The following is a 25,689-nucleotide window of genomic DNA, read 5'->3' as shown; positions in this document are numbered from 1 at the left end:
GGCCAACTACTTCACAGTTGATTTAGGATTTACAGCAGTGTTTGCCAGATGGTTCCTCAAAAGGAAAATCTTTCAGAATAAAACAACCTGCTCATAGTTTCCTATCAAGCAACCAAGAGCCCTGATAACATGTCTTCTAACCTCTTATGATTCCAGTATAAAATAATTAATCTATTTTTATTTACTTTTCATATTCAACCTTAATTAAAAAGGTTGAGTGCAACCATGAGATTTTAACATGAGAATATTTGAAAATAATTTTCCCATAATAAAGTCTTCCTTACAACTTGCATGATATATAGAGAATATTTACACAAATTTTCTCATATTACACATAGGCAGAAAACTGACCATAACTTACTCTATTGTGATTTTGAAAATCAATGAGCTAAAGCATGTTAAGTTCTACACAGAATAAATAAACAGATCACACTAGGACCATGAGAGTGTGTCTGCCCCGCTCTTGATGAGGACAGTATATGTACAGTGTAAGAAGACAGGCCCTAAATATTTATTACTAGACCTTCTTTAGGTGGGTATGTCATTCCATTCCAGCAGAAAGTAAGTGTGTGGCTAGAGCCCAAATCAGTTATTTACATGGCTTTTCCAGAAAATGGTTAACACTGTAGACCAGAGAATTAGAAAATGCAGAAAACTGAATGATATACAAGTGAATGAGACATCAGTCTCTCTCCTAATGATGTAGGGCATGGTTCAAGGCCATAGAATTAATAGTAGGAGTTGCGACTTTTTAAGAGTGAAATGCTTTGAGGCTTTTAAGATAATTTTAAATGAATCAACTTTTTATTTGGGGGACTATGATTTGGGCATTATTAAAGTATTGTTTCATAAACATAATTATAGATCCCCTTCTCAAAAGACCTTCTTGATAACTCTTTCAATTTTTTATGGGTACAGTTAATTGTCTGCCTAAAGTGATTCCATCCTCCAAAGCTTCTTACACTCCGTATAGATGACAAGCTGGCACGTGCACACTGGCACAGGGGAAGAAGTAACTACTAAGGTCATAAGCAGGGATATGGCAGGCTTCAAGCACCAGAGGCCAAAGGTGCCAGAAACATGAGCAGACAGCTTAAAATTGTCCCTTCTGACATTTGTGCATTGCTTCTATATGGAAAGTTACATTTCTCTGAGAGTATATGTGTAAATATGCATCTGCTAGTGTTTTGGCAATTCTAAGTTACCTAAATTAGTTTTGATCAACACTGTCGAATTTTTAAACCTACCAATGTAATAAAAGCAAGTTTAAAAAAACACAAACAAACCCTACAGTACATTGTGTGCTCCGCTGTTCCAAGCTTCAGCTTCAAGACAAAAGGAGAGCAAGATTTTGTCATTCGCTAGCTGTTAATAATAATCAAGAGAAGATCTGCTAGACAAGCTCTTCGAGGGCTCTGTCTGTCTGGACCAGGTATATACTGCAATACACAAAGGGCTTTGCAGGGGGAGAAAAATGAGTGTTCATGGACAATGATGCAGCTTTCTTAATTAAGATTTTCATTACTGATACATACATTATGTTCTGCAACTGCAAGAGCCAGAGCACTGTCAAGAGCAGGTAGATGTCCCTGATTCCATCTTCAGGCAGTAAAGCTAAAACATATTAAATGTGCACCCAGCACATGTTGTGGGAGCCAGGAGAGCTCCAGAAATATTTCTGTTGGAATGCAGAGAGGCCCCATTAGAAGCAAATTTGTAATGCATCTAATAGGCAGGAGAGAAGCCCACACCACTAGACTAGTACATGTGTTCCTGTATGGGACTGCTTTGAGTCCTGGGTCACAGACAAAAGTAGCTGTAGCTGACCTAGAAAGAATCTCTATATAAATACATCAGTAGCTCAGGCCTTAAAAGGAACTTTGATCTTTAAGTTTTCCAATGCCTGTTGTTGAGAAAGGAAATAAATGGCTGATTTGGGGTAGTTTTTGGAAGATGATAATGACTCCTGTCCACAGCTGGCCCTGACTCTGTCCCTCTGGGGCACTGAGTCTATTTGCCCTGGATGCTCAGGCTGGTCCACAAGTCAGTGTGGTCTGCCAAGGGGTATACTGTTACTATGAAATAATCTGACTATGGCATGGGGAAATTTTTCATCTTAGATCAAGCTATTTTTACAAAAAGAATTTTTCTAAGAGATGAGAAGAAACTAAACTCCTGCACCATCCTAGAAATGGATAAATACCTAGAATTCATGTTTCGATTCCATCTTAACTGAAGCGTAATTCATTTTAGGGTAGCTGGTCCTGTTAATGTGCCCCCAGCTCTCCTTTGCTTTTCTGGCTGCTAGTTGCATCCCTTTCTGCTTTAAAGTCTGCATCCATTTCAGGGACTGCCCAGAAATGTCTTCTCTCCAAAGAAGGTCTTCAACTCTAGGTCATTACTAGGGTGGAGATGAGTGCTGGAGGCTGCACTTCATGAAAGTTCATTTCAGCACAGCAGTCAAAAAGTATACTTTCATTTCTTATAAGGCAAAGGAATTTATCTGGAATTTAAATGTAATCCCCCATTTCCTAAGAAGGAATGAAACAGAATCCAACACAAAAATGGCTCAAAAGGAATTCTTCTAAGTGTTCTGGCTGTAGTTCTTTGTTATTGGGGTAAAAGGGAAACATTCCGAATGATAGTAGCCAGTAAGAATTCACTTGGATTCCTCACCGAGATTTAGATCTTTGAGGTAGTTTTCCAGATGTTAGTGTACATTTCTGAAACTCTTTTCCTAGGTGTACCAGGGGCTCTGGTGGAGTGGCGAACACACAGCCTACTGTGAGGAGGCTGGCCTCTGTCCCTATTGTAGATGACTGATGGTAATGAACGATGGTAATTACATGATGAATAAATTGGTTCTTTACAAGTAGATGGATAGATAGTGTTGATATTTTGGCATTTTGGCTAAGTAAACAGGAGTAAGACTCTTGTTAACCTTTACTGAACAGTACTATCACATAACTGGTGGAGGAACATGTGAAATTTACTGGTGAAGAACCCAGTAGTGGCCATTATTCAAGCATGGTGATGATAGAAAAAAGTAGGGGAAAAAATTCCCAGAAATGAGTCTGAGATTTCCTAGTGTTTCTCTTACACATCCTGACTAGCTTGTAAGGACCAGACCAAAGGACATTGTTAAGGGCTTTAGGTGTAACTTTTACTCAAAATCTCTCATGAGACACATGCTTCTCTCATCCAAAATATAGGCATCATTTTAAATTAGAGGTGATAATTATTTTCCATGTACCAAAAAGCCTAGAAGTTTTGTAGAGAGGAACTAAAGGTGTAATCAAGTTTAGCTTACCAAAGTGTGAAAGATAAAGTGGCCCATTCTAAATAAAAATCTGGAAAGAATTCTTGGGATAAGGTATACTGATTTGTCTTCAATATCCCCATATTAGGAGGGATGAGGAATAGCAAAGAGGCTAGAGAAAGAGTATGTAAGAGAAGAATAGAAAATGTTAACTTGGAAAAAATATTTAACTGTTTCTGCAAAGACCTCTTCTACAAGATGTCTCTGCAGATGCTCTAGTAGAAAGACTGAATAAGTAGGTTGTCCAGTACCATAGACATGTGTATACCACATATATACATCCCTCCCAGCTCTGAACCAGGCAACCATGATGTTTAGGGAAGAAAAGCAAAGGGACAGAAAGAACATGAGGAAACTCATGTTCGTTAATAACTCTCAACACAGATTACTATTACTGTGTCCCCATTTGGCCTCTGCATATGTTACTGAGGCAGGTGTATAATACGTGAAGATTCCTAAGAGCATCATTAAGAAAGCCAGACATTCAGCATTCTGAACCCAGGGTATTATATGAGCTGACTGCATGTCCGGTAGCAACCAAGCCTGGCTGCAACCATACCCTCACAAAGTGGGGAGTCTGACTGTTCAGTTAGGGAACATGCCACTTACTAAGCCTGGTTCCTACTACTCACTTTAGCTTTTGATTGGCCAAAGGGGCTTCTATACAATATTTAATGTGTTTTTCCCAGAGCACATGCAATCCCTTATCATCTGCAAATTAATTTTTTGTGCTGAAGGCATGTTCCAGTTGCCTCTGAGAACAGCTTTGTATAACTCCTGCCCCTCTGAAAGTCTTGGGGAACTCATTCCAGGAACCTTGATGCTCCCTACTGCAAAACACAGGGAAGACTCCCTGTCCCATCTGTACTGTAGGGCAGGGGCTGATGCTGTCAGTGTGGCATTTCTGCCTCTCTAGTGTCTTTCACTTTCCCTGCAGTTGCTGGAAAATATTCCATGTCATTAAGTATGTAGTAGTATACATGGGGGTCAGCAAGACAGAGGGAAAGGTGGGGGACATTCGTGACATGGCCTCTAGCACTTTATTTATGAGAAAACCCAGAAATCTCTACCTACATCTGGTAGAAGAACAGTGTCAATTCTGCCCTGGGGACATGGATCAGGCGATGTTGCCAGTGTGTATTTTTCCCTTCCCGATAATTTATTGATCCTGGAGTCTGGTGGGAGAGTTTAGATAATCATTTTTACATTCATGTGAGTGAACAATTAGCCTGCCTCTTTGAGGCATGGTGGTGCCAAAGAAATATAAATATATATATCAGGGAAGTACCAATTGCTCCCCACCCAGAAACTCCGCAGGTGGCCTGACTGGCGTTTTGTGCCCCACAACATTCCCCAGGATGGAAGTCAGAGTGGGTGTTGCCATCAGAGCATAGGAGGTGACCTTGTGCGACTTCAAGCACCTTTTTTGCAGTAAGTAATGGGACTAAGTAACTAAACACGTGTTAGACTGCTCATTTGCCCTTCCAACTTTTTGTGTCATTCACCTTTCCATTGCTTATTTATAACCACTCTTACAATATTAGGGTTATGTCACAAAATTTTTCCCAGTGAAAAAAAAATATTTACTATCACAGTGATTTTTATTTTCATACAATAGAATTTAATATATTTTTCTTTAAGTTTTCAGACTTTGGTTTTATGCTTGGAAAAAGCATCTCATACCTCCAATATGAAAATATTCACTTATAAGCAAACATTACAAAAATAGACAATTATAAAATTAGCAGAGATGTAGAGAAAAGGGCAGTCTCTCTTTGTTGGTGGAAGTATAATTTGATAAACTGGGAGACAGCTGAGCAATAGATAAATTTTACTTTGGCAGATCCACTACTAGAAATTGATCCTAAGGAGATAATTAGGCAAAAACATTTTAAAAATGGGTATGTGTATAGATAGTTGTTGTAGCATTGTTTCATTAGGAGAAAATTCCAAGTATCTTAAATGTCCATCAACAAATGATTATAATTCAATAAATTATCCTATGCTGGAGTACAATGTAGGTGTCCAAAACATAGTGCAGATCTGTATTTATTAAATGGAAAATGACTATACAATGTTGAGTGAAAAAGAAGGTTACAAAAAAGTAGAATATTTCCCTTTTATTTTAGAAGAAGACAATGAGAAAGAAAAAGAGACAGATAAATAGATATGTGTGGAAATATATTTCCCCAAGTGTTAATAGTGGTTATCTTTGGTCTGGAGACTTTGAGTGAATCTTACTTTCTTCTTTTCATATAGTCACTGCAACAAATTCAAACAAAATTAAATGTATACTAAAATTAGATACCTTCACTTTGGTGGGAAAAAAGCTTAGATAAGTCCTTAACACTTAAAAATTCAAATATGAGTTTCGTTGTCATTAGCAATTGGTCTTTTACTAGGGTGATGTCATTGTCTGATCCTTTACTTGATGGGTGACATCACTGCCCGCCTCAGGTTTCCACCTGAGTTTGACAATTTCAGGTGATGAACTGTAGATCTTGCCTTACAGGACTTGAAAGCTCAAATATTGGAACTAACTCAAGTATCTACATCTATGGCATAGTGAGATAAATTTTGGGGGTTTTATATGATAGGAAATTATGCACACATTACAGTAGCATTTACAAAGAGTCTGTAGTTACACCAGGTGGTGTTTTTTATATAATATTTAATTTAAAAATAGGATACAACACATACAATGTATGCTCACTTATGTTAAATCCAGAGAAGAGACTAGTAGGTGATCTAAGAAATTGCTAATAATAGTTGTTTCTGTGTAGTGGGATTATGGATGTTTTCTTCTTACTCTATACTTTCTTAATATTTTACAATAAGTGTGAATTATAGAGTTATGAAAGAAGTAAATATTAAAAAAAATACAGCTGCTTTGCTCAACAGCTGCCAAATTCTACTCCAGATGTATCCACAATTTAGATTTGAGTCAAATGGCCCTAATATCATTTCCTAAAGGCAATCTAGCAGAAGGGAAAGTGTTCACATAAAGGAAAGCCACCATTGCCTCCACCTCTTTCTAAGCCCTCATTTTATAATGCTTAGAATAAATGCGACTAAGGAAGCCTACTTCTGTTGGAAATTAGAAATTTCCACATCTATCCAGTCATCTTCATATCTTATCTTATGTTACCAGTACTAGTCTAGAGTACTCTGTATGTTTGCAGGTCTGGAAGCTGTTTTTGGAGGCTGAGGGTGTAGGTCATCATCAGAAACAGGCTTATTCATTTCAAAAGGGAGTCCCCTTGAATAACAGGGATGAACCGCTGCATAAGGTCTTCTGTAATTAAGAAGCTCTTTACCTTTTCTTTCCTTCACCACCTTCCTTCCTCCTTCTTCTCTCTCCTTCCCCTGTCTTATCTACCTACTATTTCACTCTCCTTCCCTCAAATAAGTAGACTTTCTGTACAGTGAGATGCCAGCTCTTTTAATTGAGAGGAAATTTACACAGCACCAATACCACACTCATGTTCCTAAATGATCATATTTTGGCAAAATGATGATGGGAGAAATCAGAAGTGTCACTCACATGTGCATGATGCATATTAGAGGCTTGACAATAAGGCAGACAGTAGATATTTTTTTGAGAAAGCAAGAAAGTGCTGGATAATGCCAGGATGGGAGGAAGAAGCAAGTGGTAGAAAGAAAAGGAATGACATGGGCTTCTCGGTCTTTTGGTAAAGGTTATCTAATCACCTGTTCCTGGCATTTTGGACCAGATGGCAGCCTGCAAACTTCCTGAGACTGTGAGCAATTTGAGGGCAGGGAGGATGCCTTATTCACCTGTTTTTTTCTTTACAAACACAGTGCCCGGTGCAATGTGGGCACAAACCTGGTATGTGAAGAACTCACCTGCCTTTTCTTGCTGTTTCATTCTGGCCTCAGGAGGGACCAAAAAACACCTAAAAACCCCTCCTGTCTTTCCACACATATCAGGTCAAACCTCCTTCTAATTTGAACTCAAATACACATCTCCTCTGAGCTTCCAGCTTGGTCACTGACCTCCTGGAGAAATCACACGAGGCAGATGGTTATCAGTGTTAACCCACCAGACTCACCTAGCCCTTCCATGCTGCCAAGGAGGATTCCACGGTGTTTTCTCTGCTCAACACGCTGTCCCATTTGTCTCAAGAACTATTTTAAACCTCTACTTTCCCCAAATCTCCTCTCCATTTATTCTTAGCACAATCCTTCCCCCTAGGAGCCATCATCTGGGAAGCTTCGCAGGACCAAACCTACACATGGCTTTCCTCTCCTCCATCCTCTCCTTCTTTCTTGTAACAGTAGAAGAACTGGCCCTCCTATCCCTCCACTTATGCCCCGAATTCCATGTCTCTAGCTTTACTGGGAACCTCACACTAGCCATCAGCTCATCCCTTTCTCTTTTCTGTACACCGAATCCCTCCTCTCTACTGCATTCTTTCCATACTCACATAAAAGCACTATTTCCATTTTTTCAAGCCTTCTTTTGACCTCACTCCCCCATTCTCAATGTGTTATATTAGTTCATTTTCCTTTCCTTTGACAAGAAGCTTCTAAGAGTTACCCGCATCTGCTGTCTCTACCTCTTCACCTCTTACTCCCTCTCACACCACTCTTTCATCCCACCTGGCTCCTGCTTCTACCTCTCCAACAAAACAGCCTTTGCTAAGGCCAACACGGCCTCCCAGCTAATAGGGCCAGTGTATATTTGGCAGCTCTTCACTGCCCTGACCTCTCAGCAGCACCTGCTACCATGGACCCCTCTCTCTGAAACACTCCCTTCTTTTGGCTCCCATGCCAGTGTTTTCTGATTTCTACCTTTTTGAGATGTCCTTCTGAGCATATTTCATAGCCTCATTTTTCTCTACCAGCTGATCAAATATGAAAAGTTCTCCAAGTCTCAGTCTGGGCCTTCTTCTTCTCACTTTAACCTTGTGCCTAGGCAATATCATTCATGCCAACAACTTTATTTGCCTTTGCTTTATTTCTGAATTCCAGTTACATATATTTGAGTGCCTATTTGATATGCTCACATATCTCTATCAAATGCACCCCACACTACACATCTCAAAAACAGGTCTTACAATCTTCCCTCCATCCCAGTCTTCCTTTGGTGAACTTATATGTCTTCACATAACCATGAATGGCACCTCCTACATATAGTTTCATGAACATAAAACCAGTAGTCACAGTTGTCATTTCTCCTCATTTCCCACATCCAACCCCTAAGAAATTCCTGTATATTTTTGCTTCTGGACGATTGCTTAGCTCCATTTACTTTTCTCCTGTTCCCACTGTCACTGCCCTAATCTACCTCCTGGCTGCTCTACTACAGCTGCCTCTTTAGGCTCGCTCTTTCCAAATCATTCACCCCATGAAGCTACATTCTTAAGGTTCCTTTCCCATTGCCCTGAGGAGAATCCTTAACATGGGCTACAAAGATCCCAACATCAACAGGCCCTATATATTTCTTCATCCTCAACCTGGGTAGCTCTTTACCTCATTCCCTTGATCAGCAAGATTCAGAGTCTTCACCCCCGCTGTTCCCTCTGCCTGGAAACATCTTCCACCACCTAATCTCAACCTCACTTTGTGTTTTTCATTTTCAGATGTTGGCTCAATGTCACTTCTTCAGGGAAGCTTCTTCTGAACTTCCAGACTCACTCACATCCCCCTCTTACATTTGCTCTCAGAGCACATGGCACTTTGAGTTTGTAGCAATAAGTGCAGTTTGTAGTTATATGTTCTTTTGTGTGACCATTTGAATAATATCTATCTTCTACCCACCAGATTTTAAGCTCGGTAGGGCAGAGGCTGTGTCTATTTTGCTCACCATTATATCTTTGGCATTTAGTTGGCATTCACTTAGTGTTTAATGGAGTTTGGTCATGGCATTTAAGACAGGTAATCCTGGATTCAAGTTCTGTCTGTTACTTACAAGTATTCTTGGAAAAATTACTCAGATGTGCTAAATCTCCATTTCATTTTCAAAATTAGGATTATAATAGCATCTGTATAATAAGAGTAATTTCAGAGGTTAAAACAGATAGCCATTAAATGTATTTTGTCCAGAGCCTATAGCAAAGCAAGCAGTTAACAAATGTTATTGCTTATGGCTATTATTAGTTTAAGAAAAGATAAGAGTTTCTGTATTTTTCCAACTGGATTTTCATCCATTATCTTCATTTCTTACCTGTTCCCCAGGTGTATGATCAGATAACTTTGAGAGTCTCCAGTAATTCTGTGACTACTGGTTACAGTCCCAGGTATGCCCCCTTTGACAGATGGGAGGCTTGTTTGGCCTGCTGGCTTGGGTTCCTGTTTTCATCTCACTTAGTCCTTCTCCTCTTGTTTTCCAGCCTGTGGATCTTAGGGTTGGTGGGAATGCCTCTTCTGCACTCCTAATTTCCAAAAGGAGCATTTCTAAATGTACCCTGCCTCTTGCCTCCTTCCTCATACATCCCATGGAGAAGAATCACTCCATTGGTAAGGCAGCCCTTGCTCCATGTCTGTTAGGGGAACTGACCTATGGAAGTTTGTAAGTGCAGGAGTTTAGTCTCTTTCTCCTTCCTTCTTAGACTAGTAGGAGCTAGTGAACTGGAAAAGTGTTGCTCTTATGCAGAACCAAATATTCCCTTGGGAGTGCTTTTCCAAGGTTTGGACTGAGGGAAAGGGAGTCAGTGAGCCCATTTTACCTCTTGTACTAAGCTACATTATTCAACCAAACCTTTATAAAAAATTCTGGTTCCTCAGCTATCAGTTCTTTTGTCCTATTTTTCTATGGGTTTAGAATTTGAGTGGGGAGGAACAGTGCCATTTATTGGACCTGCTCAAAAATTCAAACATGTAGGTTTATGCTTTTGCTTGGAATATCATTTTTTTAATAATCATTTTTCTACATTTTAGCCATTTTTCAACACCAAGCTAAATCACATTTTACATGAAGCTTTGCAGCCCTCAAGGCTTTCATTCATGAATGAAATCCTATAGTACTTACTGGACCGTATCATTCCCATTGGGATTGTCATTTACAGTCTTACATCTATAGGGAACACCCAACAGTATAACTTCTTTTCTCAACTCAATTTTAAGAGCAAGCAAGGGCAATATCCTTGATTTATATTTTATCTCCCCACTAAACACAGTTCTTTGTATATAGTAAGTGCTTAATAATATCTTATGGGATGATTGTGCTTGGGGCTGGTCTACTGACCAGGCTTTGATTTGAAGGCCCAAGTTACAATTGACACAGCTCAGTGGCTGGGTGGACCCTGAAGGGATGGTGGCAGTGGATAAAGAATATGTTAATATGAGGGCTTTGTCTTACTAATATACTCCCCCATTTTCCTGCTTGAAAAGCATATGGAACTTATGGTCTGATAGGTAGAAAGGCTAAGAGAAGTGCAAGCAGAGGGAGAGTGCTCCTAGCTGTGGTAGACTGGTCTGCAGAGTGTTTTGAGCCTCTGAATTAGATTGAAAAAAAAATAGCCACTACTACCACTGGAAAAAAAGAAAAATGAGGAGGAAGGGCCCTGAAAATGGTACCTGAGCAATGAAAGACTGAATATTTTAAAGATCACTGAATTTAATTTATTCAACCTAAATGCATAAAAGTACAGGTGGGGACATTATTTATGCAGGTATATGCAAATCACTTTATAAAATAGGCAAAGCCCTTCTGCTTTTTATAAGTTGCCAAGGTGGTTCCTGATATTTTAAAAGCTATGCACCTTGCATGTAATTTCCTTAGAGTTGGAATCCCTCCGTTGGAATCACAGTCATTGTCAGAGCAACTTAATTTTTTTGTCTCTCCTCTGGGACTTTTACAAGGCTCTCAAAACCATCACAAAAAGAGTGGTTTCCACAGAGATATGACGAGAAAAATCACTTGGAAATTGCTGAGGAGCAAGTCACAATGTTCAAAGAAGAGAACACAGGCTTTGAAAACATGAACCCATCTGACCTCTTGAATTTAGTACAGTGAATTCCTGAGCTCTGAAACATGGGGCCCGGCTGTGCATGCCATATTGGTGCTCTAAGACTGGCAGTAGGCTGGCTGTGGCATGGTCTATTTCAAACTCCTTCACAGTGCCCAGCGTTGCATGTTCCCACATGACATTTGGTTGGCAGAAGCTGGGCCTCCAAAGCTGGCAGTCTGGAATGCAGCCCACTGTGTTTTGACAAACACATAATTGACCATCTGATCACCAGCCTATGCTCTGCACTCAGGTCACTGGGGAGAACTGGGTCTCCAATAGGTCTCTACTCCTTATCCTGTTCATCTTCTCAAACCCTTCTCCAGAAAACAATATAGAGAAGACTGAAACACACCCACACATATCTTCCCATTTGCAAAAGAGGACATGGTACATGAAACATAAGCTACTGTGAATTTCCTTTAAACTGTCCTGGCAGCCCAAAGTGAACAAGAGAAAGAGCACTTATGGTGAACTCTGACTCAGAAGGAAGGAACAAACACACTGAATTGTTTGAACACCCGCCTGTGTATAAGTTGCAATTCAGCTCAATGGCTTGGAACTTCTTAGGAAAAGGCAGCAATGGGAAAATGACTCAGGCATTGATTGGTTTTATGGAGACATTATTAAGAAATTGTTTCATTATTAGGTAAATAGAGAGGGAAAGCAGATACTGGGATGTCTTCTCCTTGTCTATCTGCCACTACCCCACATCCACTATTGGGGAAGGATGCACACATGTCTGGAGATAACAGGCGGCAGTTCAGAATGAGATAAGGTTCATTCTGAGGTCCCTGATGAAGCTCCCATAAAGATGTATTTTGGTCTGAGATTTGGTTCCATACAAAACATCAGCCTTTCTCCTAGAAGGCACGGATTTTGCACTGGGTCAGGATATCCCAGCGTTATGCAAATGTCAATGTCTATGTCAACACTACCAAAGAGCCCCTCCTCTCCACTCCCACATCCCCACTGCATGGTTCAGGCCCTTGGTTTTCACCTTTGACCTGGTCTCTCTCTTTTCTCATTTGCCAGTGTGCTCTTTTTCTAAAACATAAATCTGCTTAAAATACCACAGAGCCTTCTCAAGCTTGCGGCATTGAGTCCAAAGGCCTTTGCCCAGCACACAAAGCCCTCTGTGATCTGCCTCCCACCCCCGGGTTCATCCTCATCTCTCAAGCTTCCCTTTAAACCACCATGCCCCAGCCACACTGACCTCCTGTCCTCTGCATCTGGCTGCTGCTAGACACCTCCAGGCTTTGTAAATGCTCTTGTTTTTTTCCCGATTATGATCCCTTTTTCTTCCCCTGCCCCACATCCACCTGGCAAGCTGCAATTCATTCTTGAGACTTTCAGATCCAGCTTGGGCACCTCTCCACATGCAGGTGGGCATTCCTTTCCTGTTCCCCTTGCTACATCTTGTATGTGCCTCCATTCCAGTTCCTATCACATGGTACAGCCTTTGTCTACTTATTTATCTGGTTAACCAAACTGAGAAATTCTTAACAACAGGGAGTATTTCTTATTTATCTTGGAGTTCCGAAAAACCAAGCATACTGACTAGCTTTCCATAAATGTTTGTTGACTGAAAACCAAATAAAGAGCTGGGCATGACAATTAATCAAAGACTGAGCCAAGCAGGAGTATTCACTTCTATAAGCATGGCAGGAGCCTATTAGCAATCTCATGGAGGCAGAAGTTCCCAGCAGTAGGGCCTTTTCTGATGGCGACCACAGGGTGAAAGTAAGAGTGAGGAAGAGATGGTGAGACGGAGGAATGACTTGTTAACAGATGATGCCACTGAGGCAGTGAGCTTTCAGCCTTTTCAACATTTCGTGTTCAGGACTCAAAGGTATAGTTCCGAGAATGACTGAATTGTAAAGAGCTCTAACATCTAAGAACCTGGTTTTGCAAATCATTCAAGCCTGTGCTACCTGCTTCATAGCAGCGAGGCAGGTTGCTGGGGGCTCCTCTTTGTCTGTGAGGGAGCAAAGGGATGCAAAGCTCTTGGGAGAACATCTGGAAGCTGTTCAGTTCCTATGAAATCTGAAATCTGGGGCAAATCCAGATGAGGACTTTGGATGAATGGCAGTACCAAGGAGACAAGGCAGGATTCTAATTCTACACCTGTACAGAAGAGGCCACTGAAGGGGCATGAGGAGCTAGAAGCATGGGAGAGATGATGTTCTGATCTGTTCCTAAGGAACTTTCCTTTTCTCTTTGATGGGTATCTGGGGCACCACCCATGGAGCCATTAGCTGGGTCTGTAGGGCACTTGAGGACAGTAGTTCTGTTACAAGCTCTGTCACCCCGGAAATGAAGGCAGCTTCAGGACTTGGAACAATCCAAGCAAGCAGGAAGCCTGGCCCAGGGGTGGGACAAGATTAGTGGGTATGTGCATGGGTTATCAGCCCATTATAGGTCATTCTCCCAGCCCTATCTCTGGTTAAAAACTAGAATCTCTCTGGAATCTGCCCTGTTGATGGTTGATCTTGCACAGAATCAGTCTCACATTTTCCTATGAACCAGAGACAGCCTTTCAGTTATGTTTTATATCTCAGAGGTCTTCCCCTCGATTTCTAATTCGTGACACAAGTCTCCAATCCCCTATTCTGCTTGTGTCTGAGGCTTGCCTTACAGTGCTGATGTCATAATAGCTGAGCTGAGCGGGCAGGAGTGCATTGTGCTGACTCATCCTGGTGATGTGAGGATTAATGCCTTGTCTAACACAGAGCTATTATGTGAACTGTTTTTACACAAAAGAACTGTAACAAAAATGATTTACAAGCCAGAGGACTAGAAATATACAGCGCTAGGTAACGAAGGTAGCATGCAGGGACATACAGTGGTAACCATAAGGATGCACACTGACACCCTCCAGGGCATTGGCAGATTCACTCTATCAACACTGAGAGGAAGGAATAATAAGACTTGTCAGGGGCAGGGTGGACCCACCCCTGCTGTATAAATGCATTATACACAGCAGCAGCCTTTGGGGAGTTTAATCAATCTCCTTTCTCTGTCAAATAACTGTCACATTAGACTTCAGCCTTAGCATCCTTTGGATGGTCCTTCTCCCCGAAATATATTTGCAACTAGCTTCTAGGAATGTTCATGGAAGCCACACCCAAGCAAAAGAGCCACAGGAACGCCCTCTCTGTGCACACGATTACAATACAAGAAATACCTCGGAATGAGAAGAATCAGTCAAGTAAGATAGCATGTCAATAACGGACAGTGCTCGCCAGAGAGTGAGAAGCAGCTGGAAGGATGCAGATGATTATTTATCACACGAGGTGGCTACCCTGCCTGCGGCATCTCCTGGGTGCTGTCTCATGTACTGACTTCGATTATTTGGCTTCATTGCCCCAGAATCTCTTTCAAGCAGTTCAAGGTAAAATTCATCCAAACCCACTCAGTGAAGCCTGGTTTGGGCTTTAAATAATAAATGTTCTCGCTTTTCATATGAAATCAATTTTTTTTTTTTCCAAACGACTTCCCATCTTTTCTAAAAGAGAACGGTTCCCTGCATAAATCTCCCAACACATGTAATTTTGGATTTCTGCTCTGTTGTTCTTGTTGGACTTTACAACTTCACACACAATTTTACTCTAAATGGCTGAGGTCTTGTACTTCTTAGTAAAAGGATATCAGAAATTTTGTCAATAAATGAGAGCTCTGATCTAGTAGTTGAAATAAAAAAAACTCTTGGAATGAGAGATGGGTACATAACTGAAGAATAAATAATTGTCCATTGATTGACAGTGGAGCGAAAGCCCAACTGTTGCTGGTATCTGGCTGAAGAATGTGTAAGCCACAGTTCAGAAGAACAGCAACTTTGCAAACAGCAGCTGTGGCTGGGTAAAAGGCGTCTTTATATAAGCCCAGTGGCTGGGGGCCCTGGTCTTTTCAGCCCCCACACGGATGGCAGCTCCTACTGCCACCAACAGCATCGACTCCCAAGATGAAGAAGCTCCACGTACCAGACAATGCTGGAGACCACAACAAAGTCAACTGGAAAATCACAACAAAGTCAACCAGAAAACATGCCAACAAAGTCCCAATTGTCCAAAGCAGACATTGGTTTGAAAAGTAAAGAACCTCCTTTTACTTACATAAAGAGAAGGGGCAGGCCACAGACTGACAGTCAAGGATCTGAAAATCAAAGAAAAAATAAGGAATTAAAAATGAACCTCATGATACCATCAGGAGAAGGAGAGAAAGTCTAGGTATTTGGCTGGTTGCTCTGGAAGGATGAGCAGTAGGATCCCACGTTGTCACCTGTGGCCCGGTAAACTTTTCCACAGGTGTGCCCTCCTGCTCTACGATGATAACAGGACTTCCCAGCACAGGAGGGCCAATCTCTTTCTTTGTTGACTTCATTCCGATCTGAACCATAGGAGTATTTTCTAGAGCTATGTTCTTCAGTACAGTAGCCTATCTATCCATCTACTTTAAGTTAAATTAGTTAAAATTGAATAAAAAATTAAATATTTAGTGCCTCCATTGCACAAGCCACATGTCAAGCGCTCAGTGGCTAGTGGCTGTCTGATAGGTAGGACATTTCTATTGTTGCATAAATATCTACTGGGAAACACTAACCAGAATAGGTAAGAACTTTACTATGTTGTATCTGACAAATTTTAGCTAATTTTGACAAGGATGGGTCAACCTCTGATAAACTCTGGCTCTTTTAAGGATAAATTTAGTATGCTTAGTGCCCAGAAGATCCTCTGGACAAATTCAACACCTCCACACATTGTCAACCCTCAGCTGAGGACTTGGCTCAATACTGCCTTCTCTGGGCTTGTTGCTGGCTGAGGACTTGATAATGTCTCATCAGCCTTTTCTCACCAGCCTAGGAATGTTCCCTCTGACCAAATGATTTTAAACTAAAGCAACTGTCCCCCTAAAAACATCTCTAATGATAAAAATTTCAAGTTTCGAGGGAGTTGACCTCAACAGTTTCTCATTTTATACTTTAAATCTAATAATTCAACTCATAAACCAAATTATCTGTTATGGGACTGGTCAGCTCACTATTGTTTAGATAGGTTCTCTTATAGAAGAATAAAACCGGAGTAACAGAAGATCCTAATAAATTAGTAAACCAAACAAAGATGTTGAGAAGACAAAGCAGATCTTCCCACTCTCATCCGACCCCACTCAAATATATCAAGGACTTAATATATGTTGATTGAATTCTTGTCTCCCTGACACCATGATTTTAACCACTTCATGTAAGGCTACCAGAAATATGCAAAACAAACCATATTAAAAGAAATCAAGTAGAAGGATCTGATCAAATAACTTAGAATAAATCTAAAGCAGAGAACTAGCACTTAAAAGAGATTTCACTTCTCTTTATGCACCATCACAGAGGCTCTGCCAAAAAAAAAGTCTCCCCATTTATGGCCAAGATGAAACCCTGCCCGTGTACATGCAAGGGTGAAGGATGATTTTCCTCAGACAATAAGAGTTAGGATGAAAATCTGTAGCCTGGATCATAATGTATGCTAACACAAGAGAGGTGGGGGTCTCCAAGACTTTCAAATTGTTTCACAAAATTGATGAGTTTAATGAAAAATTTAAGGAAGAAAATTAAATTATGTATGGAAATACACACAAACTTGAAATATATATATAAGTATATTAAATAAATATATATATGTAAGACTAACTAGTCTTTAAAGACTTAAGCTGTAAGTTTTGCTACATTCTAGATCCTTCTATAAGCCAGGATTCTACACCAGTTGCCCTGAAGTATCTTTTTAAATCTCCTTCCTTCCCTTTTTCTTTCTTCTACTCCTTCCTTCCTTCCCTTTCTTCCTTTTCTTTGTTCTCCTCCCTACTTTCCACAGCCTTTTTTGGGCTTGCTTTATTTCTCAACCTTTGAGGAAAAGGAGAAAAATATGATCAGTAGTTATCTATGAAATGTGTTCACTTAGCATTTTTCTGTTGCATGTTATAAAACCCATAACTCTCAAAAACATTATGCTCTCTTAAAACTATACTTAATATTTATGTTTTTATATCTAAGCACATAACTTTCTAAATTTCAAGGAGCATTTATTCAAAAAAGCTAATCAGTCAGAATTAAATTTTTTGATGTGATCAAAAGAGATCAATGTAAATTGTACCCAGACTGGCTAATCCACCCAAGGTCTGGAATGAAAAACTATCTTTCCTGGATGTCAAATGACACACAGGCTGTCAATGACAGGAATCCAAGATGGAGAGAAAAATCAGTATGTATGTCACAGTTTAAGATAAATTAGAGCCAAGTTAAAAGGAAGATTTCTTGGATATAATTGTTGTCTTTATTAATGAAAAACAATAATATCTATCCCAAATTTAATATTAAAGTTAAAAATTTAATCTCAGAGTTCTTATACAATTTATAAATGTTCATAAATGTCAGAAGGCCCATACTTCTTGATTGAATTACAATCTGCTATGCAATTTTGAGAATATGTATTAATCCACATAGGTTTATTTTTGTTCAGTTCAAATTGTTGTTTTACTGATATGTGCCCTTTTTGCCTAAGCGATATTCACTTTATATGTTTGTAAATTGTTTTTATCTGAAATGCAAAGAATTATCTGTTATAGTTTTGCTTAAGATTAAAAATATTTGCATTAAGTTTGCTAGGTTCAAAGCATAAATGCTTAACAAAGAATATATATAACTGTGAAGCCCAAATGAATCAGGACCTTAAGACATGGTAGGGGAGGCAAGAGTGGAGAGGGGGAAAAGAGGTGACTTGTGGTGAAGTCTAATCTTAGTTTGGTGGTGTCTGAGTAGAAATTATTACACAGTATCAATCTCCAAGGAACTATAAGTATTAACTGTAACATAAAGATTAGTCAATTCTGATTTCAATTTATGCAATGTTCTAAGGCAATTGTTTCCAACATTTATGAGCTGATGCAGATCCTTTTAAGAATCTCTCTTTCCAAAAACTCAAAATGCCAAGTTTCAAGGATTTCCCAGGCTTCATGAAATACAACCACAAATTTCAGGTTAGTAACCCTCAGCCTAGTTGAACAGGGGAAAAATGCTCTTTCAGTCTCACTGCTAGTCACCTCTAGGAACTTTAAACAAGTCTCTATAAGCAGAGGCCAGCAATAAATAAAATGCATAGAAGATAGATTTCTGTATAGGTGAGTGAGGGTGGCTAGAGACACATAGACTCCTTTAAAGGCCTCCCAGACTCGGACTTCCCTACTTCTTTGCAATTTCTTTTTCTAAAAGTCCATAGAGCTTTAGGAACAAGGAGGTAGAGAAGCAGTGAGCAGAGAAATGATGACAGTAAGAGTTATTTTCTGAGTGTTCCCTACAGTTAAAGGCAGCTGGCTAAGTAAATGCTCCTCAAGTTTGAATATGGGTACACATATTCATACCCAGGGATGCAGAACAGGGTAATGGGTACACAAAGCCACAAAAGAAATAATAAACACATGGCTGTCTTTTTGGAGGGTCAGTTATTTGTACCTGTATTCATTGATCCAACAACAATTTCTAGGATGTCAAGAAGAAATAAAACAGATACTATTGTTGGCCTCATGGAACTTCCAGTTTAGTGAAACAAATAAGAATAAACTGAGGCATAGAATGCAAAATTTCTATGTCCTTCCAGGGTGAAAGCTGCGCCCTCACTGAGACGTGCCGTCTGCAGCAGCCTGCTTCTGGTCCCTGTCCCCTCCACCCTGAGTACTGGGACACTCATTCTCACCTGAGGGTCGCCTCTGTAGAAGAGGCTGAAAAGCAGAATTAGCTTTTAATCCTGACTATGAGAGTAAGTACTTTTACTTCTAATTTCTTAGAGAAAAAAAGGAGATTTAAGAAATCAGGAAGCTTCCTCAAATCACACAGCTGCTGGAATCTGAATAAGTCTGTACCATTCCAAAGTCTACATATTTTTAACCACTCAATTACACTACCTCTAGGTATTTACCACATGATATTTCCCCTTGAAATCTGGGCTCACTCAGGTTTTTGTAGACTAGTTTGAGCTTTTCCTTTGGAAGGAGACAGGTTTGGCTTGATTTGCACTCTAAATATTTCACAGTGGTAAGGGAAAGCTATTATTATACCCATTTTATGGTGCAGAAGCTGAGCCACTTGCCAGCTGAAGTATCTGGCTGGGTTAAAAATGAATCTGGGTAGTCAGTCTGTCATTCCTCTTGATTAACTCCAAGCCTAGGCAATGGTGCTTGTCCGGGGGCTTTTCTGAACATGGGATTCACACTAGCTGAGAGTGGGAGAAACTTTGCTAAGAGAAAATAATAGTGCCATGCAAAAATGGAAAATAAGTAATCATAACTCACTCACAAAAATTAGTTACTTTTAGCATTGTGAATATAAAATGGAGTGCTTATTCATCACAAATGAATCAGAAAATTAGAATGTGTTACAGCATTGCTGACAGAGCTGAGGAATTCAGATGAACTGAAGTTCAACACTTACCCATCTATTTGAAGAGGGTAAATGGTGTGACAACAGGACAAAAATGACCTCTTAGACATGGCTTTAATCTTTCCAATCTTTATTCTTCAACTACTCTCTCTAGAAGTTTGGTGGGTTTATATCTTCATTTTCTATAGGTAGAGAGAACATTTTAACATCCTTTTGATGTTCTAGAACTATTGCGTTAATTAATTCTTATGTGGGAGTCATTCCAAACAGTAGGATGAAGACTTTTTGCCTTATTGATTTTCCTACTACCTTTCTGGCTTCCAGTGTTTTCAAAGGATAAGGCACTATTGAATTTTTAGGTTCATGTCTCTTAGAATAAGTGCCAGCTTCATAGGTTCCTGTCAATTGATATTCCATCTTCACTCTGGATACATGATTTCCTTTATCTGACAGATTCAAGAAATTTTATGCTAGATTTAATGACATTTCATGCACCCTGAATTTGGAGGCTTTTAATTCTCTATTTTCAATCTGCCAAAAGGTTTACTAGTTAAAGTCAGATGAAAGGGTGGTTCTGATGTGCATACGGAGAGTGGGCATCTCCCGCCTGGCACTATGGGGTCTCCTGCAAACAAATTCCTTGCCGTGTTGTCATTCCTTTTGGCCAGTCTTAAGAAGACTGTAAGTGCCAAAAATTGTCATTTATATCTTGGAGTCTGCTTTTCAAGACCATCCATCTTGAGAAGAATGATAAGGAAATTACAGCCATGCCTTATCTTTCCTTAATACACTACAATAACAGAATGACATCTATCTTCAAAAATTTGGATGAGGAAATGATGATCAATACAAAGAAAGAATTCAAAAACTCAAGTTCAGCAATTAAGTCTGGGACTATTTCTGAGCCTGACACATTGCTGAGATACAACTGACACTCCAGACCACCTTATACAAATCTTCCAGAACCTTCTTGATTGTTACAGGTAGAAAAGCTGAAAGATCAGCATGAAGTAGAGGCAGTAGTCCTGTGAGGGGTGGCAAGGCAGGATGTGAGGGAGGGGCAGGGACTGAATTTATTTAATACATTTAAGATGATTACTTATAGCCTAAAACTGACCTAACCTTATGGCATGATGACACTCAGGATCTCTCTATATCTGATCCAAAACAACTTTTCCCTCTGCACCTCAAACTCCTGAAGTTGTGGCTTTCTGGGATTCCAAATGGATTGGTATACCAGGACTTTTATTATAGTATGTTGATATTCTTTAGGAGATGCTGAAAAGGTCTGGCATTGTTATTAAGTGGTCCAATCAATTAGAAACACTTGGTCACAATGCTGTTCACAGACTATGATAGGTGCCATTTGGTGCAAAAAAGGTTGTGCTTATTTTAGGGCAGACTCATCCTGAGACTCCTCAGTGTATAAACACAGAAAGCAACATGTTAGTGGTACAGAGAGGGCTTTGGAATAAATATGGGCACAGCAGGAGAAAGAAACATCCAGATCAGTGTGAACAGAAGGCTGTCTTTACTCAAATGGTTCCCTAAAATGTTTTTTAAAAACAAAGGGAAAAATCATGACACAAAATTTATATCAAAAGATACAAATTAAGCAGGTACTTATATTTGATGGTCTATTATACACTATACCAGAAGACAACGTGGGTACAGTTTGTATTTTAAAGAGTTGGAAAGAGCTTTCCATACTATAGATTGAAAAATGTTACTTTTGTCCTCGTCACCACCATTTGCTTAATAGCATCCAAGATCTTTTATAATCTGGCCCCAATCCACCTCTCATTTTCTTTTTCCCACCATTGCTTCCTTATATACTGTGACAGGCTACTTGCTCCTCTCTGAACATGTCTAGGACATCTCTGTCTCTGAGCCTTTGCTAACAGTTCACACTTGAGTTTCCCAAGCCTAACATAGTGTCTTAAACACAGCATGACACTCCAACATTTGTTGAATAAATGCTGTCCGTCTATTTTAGGAGACAAAGATGATAGAAAAAAGTTGTTAAGTCAGTAAATAAATAGCACCAGAGAGAGGTCAAGGAAAAGTTAATTTTAGTGCATTTTAGGAGTGGGGGCAAGACGAGCTTTAAGATTAAGAAAACTGATGCTCTTTATTCTTGGGTCTAGCCAATGCTATGAGTCAGTTACTTTTTTGGGAACAAGTTTCAACCTCAAGGTTAAATGAACACAAATGCTCTGTCCATCAGCGTATAATGAAAAAGCTGTGGCTATTTCCACATCGACACAGTGAAATTAGAATATGCAGTGACTTTCTCAGACACATCATATATGATAAAAAAATTTTAAATAGTCTCCTTTGCCACTCTTGTACAGAAAAAGCTATAAAAACAAAAGTAAATGTTTAAAAAAACTGGGATGATTTCACTTAGGAAAGAAAGAGCTGAGGTGTATTTTCATGGTTTTCTGACTATAAGAAGAGTTGTTTTAAAGAGGATAATGATCAGCATTTTTAGCCCTGGGCAAAATGATATTAAACTGTCCAGTGAAGAATTTAAGTTAAGATTTAAAGATGAACATCTTAAATGTGCAAGTGGTAAATAGTCAAATATATTGCTAAAAGCAGTTATGAAATTTCTATTTTCATGGCTATTTAAAGATAGGAGAGCTCCTCATCTATTTTGGATGGAATAAACACAGCTCTGCCTCTAGTCAGGAGGATGAATTCAATAATTTCTCTCATCTTGTTTAGCTGTGTATGACTATGAAATCCTGTAACATGTTGATCCTAAGAATTGTACAGAATCACAACACAGTTGACTAAAATACATGCTATGGTTTGAAGAGGATTAGGTGATACAGAAGGTCTGTAAGTTACTAAATTCAAAAACAGTATATATAGTGCTTACATATTAATTCAATTTGTGAAGTATATATGACACAAATAGAATTGAGGAAAAATGTATTTGAGTCTACTATAATTTTGGCATAATGATTAGCTAGAGTAAAATATTCTAACAATTTTTTCATGTCTAAGAAATTTAGCTGAATATTTCATAACCCTGGTCTGAATATGCACACAAACTCAATATTAAAAAAAAGTTAGAAAAGACTAGAAAAATAATATAAGAACTCACTATTATTAGTCCCAGGACTATCTTCAAAGACATCAGAAGAACCAGTGAAAAAGTCTTTTAATGACCAAAATGGGCCCATCTGATCAAGAACTTAAATCTAATAACAGAGTCAAGGAAGACTCTAACAGAGATGCAATTTACTGGCTTTTTTGTCTATTTACCTTGCAGCTTTGGAGCTCGGTAGAAGTGTCCATTACATACAGCACACAGGGTTAGATGAACAGTTCCAATGACCTTGTCTGAACCAAATTCATTTAAAGCAGTTTGCCACATTTCTTAAATAGAAGATGAGCCCATTCTATCTATGGCCCAGATTTGGCCTGGATCACTGAACTATTGCCCAACTCTTATAAGCAAAGCACTAACATGTACCGATCAACAGGCCACCCATAGCAGAGGCATCAGGAAGGTCAGATACACACACATAAGAAATTGGCAGTACATTATAGAAGAAAGCTATTTCTAAAGATGGGCTTTGGCTGCTTAAGCCTTTGAGTGTTATTCAACCTTTCTTAGGAAAAAAAAATTGGTCCCAATGTAACTTGTAAAGATCTGGTTAAAAAAGAGATTTAGAGAGGGAAATATAGTTTTATTTTGCAACCTATTATTTTCATAACGACACATCAAAGAGATGAACTATGCCAATTTCTTCATAGCTAACATTATAAGATACTGTTCAGTATCCCTACAAAAAAAAAAATCAGCATTAAGCTAACTTTGACAACCTAACTAGGATAATGGCTGGTACATATAGCCATTGCTTATGCTGTTTCAAATGTCAGGAATGAACCAGACAGCAAAGGTGTCAAGCCAACCAGCAACTTGAAACTTGAAAGACAAGCTGTGTACAATAAGCTGATAATGTTGGTTGTTAGAATTCATAAAACTTACACTAAAACTTATGGAATGCAGTAAAAGCAGTTTTAAGAGGGAAGTTCATAGTGATGAATGACTACTTCAAGAAACAAGAAAAATCTCATATAAACAACATAATCTTACACTTTAAAATTCCAGAAAAAGAAAAAAATGAATATCAAAGTTAGTAGAAGGGAGGAAATAACAAAGATAAGAACAGAAAATAAATGAAATGGAGACTAAAAAGATAATAGAAAAGATCAATGAAACCAAGAACTGGTTCTTTGAAATGAGAAACAATATTGACAAACCTTTAGCTAGACTCACCAAGAACAAAAGAGAGAAAGCTCAAATAAATAAAATTAGAAGTGAAAGAGATTTTACAACTATTACCACAGAAATACAAAGGATCAGAGGATACTACTATGAACAATTATACACCAACAACTGGACAATCTAGAAGAAATGGATAAATTCTGAGAAATATACAACCTTCCAAGACTGCATCATGAAGAAATAGAAAATCTGAACAGACCAGCTTCTAGTAAGGAGATTGAATCAGTAATTTAAAAACTCCCTAAAAACAACAGTTCAGGACCAAATAGCTTCACTAGTGAATTACAACAAACATTCAAAGAATTAATACCAATTCTTCTCAAACTCTTCCAAAAAATAGAAAAGGAGGGAAGGACATTTTCAAAACTCACTTTACAAGGCCAGCATTACTCTGATACCAAAACCAGACAAGGATACCACATAAAAAGAAAATCATAAGCCAAAAATTAAAGGCTTGATGAGCATACATGCAAAATTCCTCAACAAAATATTAGCAAACTTAATTCAACAACACATGAAAAGGATCATACCATGATCAAGTGGGATTTATTCCAGGGATGCAAGGATGGTTCAACGTCCTCTAATCATCATGACATACCACATTAACAAAATGAAGGATAAAAATCAAATGAATCATCTCAATAGATGAAGAAAAAGCATTTGACAAAATTTGGCATCCATTTATGATAAAAACTCTGAACAAAGTGGATATAGAAGCAACATAACTTAACATATTAAAGCCATATGTGACAAGTCCATAGCTAATATCATACTCAACAATGAAAAGCTGAAAGCTTTTTCTTTAATATCAGGAAAAGACAAGGGTGCCCAGTTTCACCACTTTTATTCAAGATAACATTAGAAGTCCAAGCCGGAACAATTAGGCAAGAAAGAGAAAAAATAGGCATTCAAATTGGAAAGAAGAAATAAAACTGTCACTATTTGCAGATGACATAATACCATGTATAAAAACCCTAAAGACTCCACCCAAAAATTTGTTAGAGTTCATAAGTGAAGTCAATAAAGTTTAAGGATACAAAATCAATGTTCAGAAATCTGTTGCATTTCTATACATTAATTGGGAATTATTGAAAAGAGAAATTAATAAAATAATCTTATTTATAATTGCACCAAAAAGAATAAAATACCTGGGAATAAATTTATCCAAGGATATGAAAGAAGCATACATTAAAAGTATAAGACACTGATGAAAAAAAATTGAAGATAACACAAATAGACGAAAAGATATTCTATGCGGTAGATTGGATGAATTAATATTGTTAAAATGTCCATATTGCTCAAAGAAATCTACAGATTCAATGAAACACCTATCAAAATTCCAATAACATTTTTAACAGAAATAGAACAATTCTAAAATTTGTGGGAACCACAAGACCCTGAACAGCTAAAGCCATCTTGAGAAAGAAGAACAAAGCTGAGGTATCATGCTCCCTGATTTCAAACTCTATTCAAAGCTACAGTAATAAAAAGGCATGATATTGGCATAAAAACAAACACATAGATCAATGGAATAGAATAGAGATCCCCCAAGTAGACTTACACATAAAGGAGCTAAGAATATACAATTGGGAAACCATGGTTCTTCAATAAATGGTACTGGGAAAACTGGACAGTCACATGCAAAAGAATAAAACTGGGCTATTATCTTACA

General features: G+C 38.7%; 1 protein-coding gene across 28 annotated transcripts in view; it reads right to left on the bottom strand.

Annotated features, from left to right (window-relative positions):
* Positions 1 to 25,689, bottom strand: part of ZBTB20 (zinc finger and BTB domain containing 20) — an 832,086-nt gene that overhangs the window by 170,427 nt on the left and 635,970 nt on the right. For 27 of the 28 annotated variants that reach the window (XM_073231612.1, XM_073231628.1, XM_073231618.1 and 24 more), the window contains one exon: positions 15,408 to 15,447. The exons of the other annotated variant lie outside the window; for it this stretch is intronic. The gene's annotated coding sequence lies outside the window, so the exon portion shown is untranslated. The remainder of the gene's footprint in view (positions 1 to 15,407; positions 15,448 to 25,689) is intronic. 28 annotated transcript variants of the gene reach the window in all.

This window comes from Manis javanica, chromosome 3 (assembly GCF_040802235.1).
Source record: "Manis javanica isolate MJ-LG chromosome 3, MJ_LKY, whole genome shotgun sequence".
Taxonomy (NCBI): Eukaryota; Metazoa; Chordata; class Mammalia; order Pholidota; family Manidae; genus Manis; species Manis javanica.
This window is presented reverse-complemented; position numbering and strand designations above follow the sequence as displayed.